The sequence below is a fragment of the Triticum aestivum genome, chromosome 4B (assembly GCF_018294505.1).
Source record: "Triticum aestivum cultivar Chinese Spring chromosome 4B, IWGSC CS RefSeq v2.1, whole genome shotgun sequence".
Lineage (NCBI taxonomy): Eukaryota > Viridiplantae > Streptophyta > Magnoliopsida > Poales > Poaceae > Triticum > Triticum aestivum.
The window spans coordinates 227,885,374-227,891,373 of record NC_057804.1 but is presented as its reverse complement, the minus strand read 5'-3'; positions in this window follow the sequence as shown (position 1 = coordinate 227,891,373).

Sequence of the window (6,000 nt, the reverse complement as noted above, 5' to 3'; positions counted from 1 at the left end):
ACTTTAAGAATTTTGTGGGGCCGAATACAGCCCCTGGTATGAAGACTATGTCAAGCCATGTCTGTCACTCGAACGTAAGGAAGAGCGCATATGACAAGGAAAGAATCCAAAACCAACCAAGAAGGTGATGATCATTTGTGCCCTTTATATCTTTATTGGTATGTCGATGACTGGCAATGTTGTTCAATATTAAGGTCATATTACATGCCTAAGGTGACAAAAAAAGAAAAAAATTCGTAAGGGAAAGTCTAACGCAGGGCCTAAAAATCATAGTTCGGGAAAGAAACTCCAATGATGCCCTGCCACACGTCTGCGCCTTTTCTCCTTAGTATTGTAACGCCCCGGATTCGATGCACCAGGTGTCTTCCAGTTATTCGCCGTTGTTGCCACGTCATTTGCTTGCTTGTTGCATTTTTCCATGTCATCATCTGCATTTCATCAGCATGTTTTTTAAAACTTGCATCCGTTCGGGTTTCGCCGACTCTCTCCGTTATCCGTTCTGAGCACAGACACACTCGCACGCGCCCTCGACACCACCGAAATATTATTTTATAAGTGGCATAAAACTGTTCTTGGAATTGGAGGAAACTTGGCGAGTGGTCTTATTATAGTGTAGGTAGGCCGCCTGTCATGTTTCGTCGCATTCGGAGCTCGTTTGATAGCCCAACCGTTAAACATATAGCCGCAATATAGCCGGTGTAACGTCGGACGTTTTTCGGTCTCTGGAAACACGTGCCGGGCCGCTTTCTCTTCTCTCCTCTCACCGTGAAACCTCTCCTACACAGCCCACTAACCCCACCTGCAGCCCACCTAGTTCCTCTCTGCTCCGGACCGTCAGATCAAGATCCGAGGGTCCGTAACGGCCTCAAATCCCCCTAACCTAGACCCCCTGCCTATTTAAACCACCCTAACCTGCCATTTTTGGCCTAACCTACCCTAACCCCCTCCTCCCAGCTCCAGCCGCCACCCCCACCTCGTTTTTAGCGTCGATCCAGTGCCCCGTCGCCACTTGTCGCGCCCCTGCTCGTCAGCTCCGCTGCAGCTGTTGCCGTCCTCCAACCGCGTTGCGCCACGCGCCCCCAGCGCGCCCCTGCCCGCTCCCTGCCGCCGCGGCCCCTGAGCCCAGATCAAGCCTGGGCAAGCCCATCGGGGCCCGAGTCGGACCGACCCCGCGCCTGGCTCTTCTCCGATCCTGCTCGCCTCCCCGTCGCCGTGCTGCTCGCCGTCTCCGTTGCCGGACCTCGTCGCCGCGCCCCTCCGGCGTCCCGCGCCTCCTCGACCACGGCCCCCAAGTGAGCCCCGCCGTCGCGCCTCCTCCCTTCCTCTCTCTTCTTCCCCTACCTCACTCCCTCTCTTCCCCTTAGGGTCTCCCCATCGCCAGCCCTGCACCTTGCCGCACCGCTCGCCGCCTCCCAGATCCGGCCGAGCTGGGCCAGGTCCGGCGCCCGGGAACCGGATCCCGTCGTCACCGCCTTGCATTGGCACCTCCAGCCTCGCCGTCGCCGCCACGTCGCGGGGCACCGCCGCCCCTGCCTCCTCTCGTGCATGCACGAGGAGGAGCACGACCGGCGTCGCCGTCCATGTGGGCCACGCGGCCCAGACCCCGCCGGCCCACAGCTCCGGTGGCACGGCCTCCAGCGCCCGCGTGGGCCACGGCCTCGCAAGGCCACCTCCTCATCTGGCCCGCCTCGTCCTCCGTTGTCCTGGGCCGAAGCCCATGGTGAGATGCCCGCTAAACCCTCGCCCGTGCACGTTTTAGTATGCGACGCTCGATCTGTTTGTTTTTCATTTGTTAAAACTGTCGAGTCCCTGAAAACTCATAGTATGTGTGCATGTTCGACCTACCATAACTTCATGCTCGCTGCTCGGTTTTGTGCATGTGATATATCTAAATGTTCATCATGAGATGCTCTTCATTTTGTTCCATTGTGCCATGTCTGTTTGAGTCCATATTTATGCCCATATCATCTTTGCAAGAGTGCTATATGATGTTGATCTGCTGTCTGTTAACAGAACTTGGTGATTTGTCTTTTTCATTGCATTCTGTGTGTGCATCCTATGAGCTTGATGTCTAGATGGTATTTTATATGGTTCAAACAAATTGTCTAGTTTTGACATGAAGATTTCAATACTCAAGCATATCAACAAGCAACCATGTCTTTCAAAGTACCAACACTAAAGCAAGTTATCCCTAGCCCATTATACTCAGGCATTGATCCATTCATGAAACACACTTGCATATTAGATACACGCAATGCTCGAGTACGATCATAGTGCCCCTTAGTTGGTGCTTTATAAGAGAAGATGGAGACTTAAATAATAATAAAAATTGCATAAAGTAAAAGAAAGGCCCCTCACAACGGGAAGTAGGGATTTGTAGTGGTGCCAGAGCTCAAAGCGAAAAAAAGTAGAGATAAAAACATTTTGTGTGGCATGCTTTTCCTGTCAACAAAAATAATCGAGTAGTTCCCAACACTTTCCATGCTAGATATATCATAGGCGGTTCCCAAACAGAAAATAAAGTTCATTCCTTTTTCCACCATACTTTCACATTCCACGGGTAACCGAATCCACTAGTGGTGTCCGTACCAACACTTTCCAATGAATTTATTATTTGACAACATAAAGTAAATTCAATTTTCATTTCGGGACTGGGCATCCCTAATACCTTTGCCGTACTCTCGTGCAATGAAAAGTGAATAAACACTCATCTTGAGAATAACACATCTAGCATGGAAAAATATCAGCCACCCCCTACTGTTTCATGAGCGGTACGAGCATACAGAAGAGAAATTTCTTTTGAAATTGAGAGAAGGCACATACAAATTTTCTTAGAACGACAAAAGAATACCGCATATAGGTAGGTATAGTGGACTCATGTGGCAAAACTGGGTTTAAAAATTGGATGCACAAGTAGTGATCATACTTAGTGCAAATCAAGGCTAGCAAAAGATTGGGAAGCATCCAACCAAGAAACGAAAAATCTCATAAGTGAGCATTAAGCAAAACTAAATCTAAATAATGCACCACAAGTAGGATGTAATTTCATTGCAGAACTATTGACTTACGTGCTTGCATAGGGAATCACAAAACATAACACCAATATTCTTACTAAAGCATAATTACTCATCAACATGAATCACATATCATATCAACATATCGCAAAACTATTTCATGGAATCAATTTTATTTGGTCCAATGATCTTCATGAAAGTTTTTATTATACCCCTATTTAATATCTATCACTTTGGGACTAATTTCATATGTTGCTTTTGATAGCTCAAACAAATCTAAGTGAAGAACATGAGCATAGAATTTTCTTCTCTCAAAATAATTTAAGTGAAGTAACAGAGAATTTCTTAAAATCATTACTAACTCTCAAATGAATCTAAGTGAAGCATGACAGTATTGCTTCAAAATAATAAAGCACACGGTCCTCAAAAAGATATAAGTGAAGCACTAGAGTAATTCCAAGGCTCAAAAAGATTTCAGTGAAGCATAGAGAGCAATTTTAACAAGTCAATGCATAATTTTGGCTATCTCAAATAGGTGTGTCCAGCAAGGATAGGTGAATTAAAACAAAAAGAAAAAAGGGCAAAGACTCATATCATACAAGACGCTCCAAGCAAAACTCATGATATGTGACGAATAAAAATATAGCTCCAAGTAAAATACCGATGGTCATTAGAAGAAAGAGGGGATGCCACTTGTTTCTTGCTTATCTTTTAGATAATAGCTTGGGATCCCATGGGTCGTCCCCAAGCTTAGGCTCTTCTTACTCCTTATTCCTTCATCCCTCGTGATCTCACCCAAAAATCGAAAACTTCAATCACACAAAACTCAACAAAACCTTCGTGAGATCCGTTAGTATAACAAAGCAAATCACTACTATAAGTACTATTGCAAACCCATTCATATTTTATTTTTGCATTATCTATACTGTATTCCAACTTTTCTATAGCTTATACCCTCCAATACAAACCATAGATTCATTGAAATAAGCACACAACACAAAGAAAACAGAATCTGTCAAAAACAGAACAATCTATAGTAATCAGGGAACTTCGTATACTTCTGTAACTCACAAAATTATGAAAATTTAGGACAGAGTGGGAAATTTGTATATAAATCTTGTGTAAAAGAATTCAGATAAAAGTCACATTTTTGTGATTTATGAAAATTATTTTGCTGAGCACAAAAGTTTCTGTTTTTCTAGATCAAATCAACTATCACCCAACATGACCCCAAAGGCTTTGCTTGGCACAAACACTAATGAAAACACAAAAAAGCACAATCTTAACAATAACATAATTGTGCAAACACTCAAGAACAGAAAGAAAAGACAAATACATATTTTATTCATTGGGTTGCCTCCCAACAAGCGCTATCATTTTATGCCCCTAGCTCGGCATAATGCAAAGGATCTAATTGTTGTCATCTTTGTTTCTAGATCCATAAGATGCCCTCATGATTGATTTATATGGTGGCTTACTTCTATTTCTAGGAAATTGTTCCATACCCTTCCTTAGTGTAAATTGAAATTTAATATTGCCTTCTTTCATATCAATCACGACACCAATAGTACGTAAAAACGGTCTACCAAGAATAATTGGACAAGACGGATTGCTATCGATATCAAGAACAATAAAATCTATGGGCACATAATTCCTATTTGCAAGAATAAGAACATCATTAATTCTTCCCACATGCTTTTTAATAGTAGAATGCACCAAGTGCAAATTTAAAGACATTCTTCAATATCGGTAAGACCAAGCTTATCACATAAAGATATCAGTATTGTACAAACACTAGCACCCTTGTCACATAAGGAAAAACACTCATAATTTTTAATATTGACTTTGATAGTAGGTTCCCATTCATCATGTAATTTTGTTGTAATTGAAACCTCTAATTACAACTTGTCTTCTAAAGCTTTCATCATAGCATCAACGATATGTTTAGTAAAAGCTTTATTTTGTTCATAAGCACGTGGTGAATTTATCATGGATTGCAACAAAGAGATACAATCAATTAAAGAGCAATTATCATAATTAAAGTCTTCGTAAACCAAAAGAGTGGGCACATCACTAGTTAAAGTTTTGACCTCTCCAAACCCACTTTTATCAATTATCTCAACAATATTTTCACCCTCCAGATTATCGGGACGACTTCTAGCTAAAGATGACTCTTCTCCAGTCCCTTTAACATCAATTTTAATCTTACTAAACAAGGAATCAATACAGGAAACACCAATCATTTTAAGATCTTCACCACTTTTATGAAAGCAATTACTAGAATACACTTGTTCTAAAAACTCTGTTTTAGCTCTAAGCACATCAATTCTTTTCTTACTTTCATCCATAGAGATATATAAAGCTTTAGTTGATTCTTCAACCTTAGGCACAAAAATTTTCATCTTGTGATTTTCTACATCAGGAGAAATTCCATCAATACTTCTAGACATATCATCAGTCTTATTCAACTTTTCTTCTATCAGAGCATTAAAAACCTTTTGAGTATTGATAAATTATTTAATATTATTATCAAGATCAGGGGTGTTCCTATTATTATTATAAGAAGGATTGCCATAGGAATTACCATAATTTTTAGAGGAATTACTAGGAAAAGGCCTAGGATTAAAATTATCTCTATAAGCATTGCTATTGAAATTGTTTCGAGAGATAAAATTCATATCTATGGCATCACTATTTTGCTCAATCAAGGTAGACAAAGGCACATCAGTAAAATCAATAAGGGCACTTTTATTAGCAACCAATTCCATAAGAGCATCAACATTTGCATTCAAAGAAGAAATGTCTTCAACCGAATTAAGGTTTTTACTAGTAGGAGCTCTTTCGGTATGCCATTGTGAATAATTTTCCATAATATTATCTAGCAACTTAGTAGCTTCACCCCATGTAATTTACATAAAAGTACCACCCACAGCGGAATTTAAAAGATTTATAGAAACAAAATTCAATCCCGCATAACTTTTTTGTA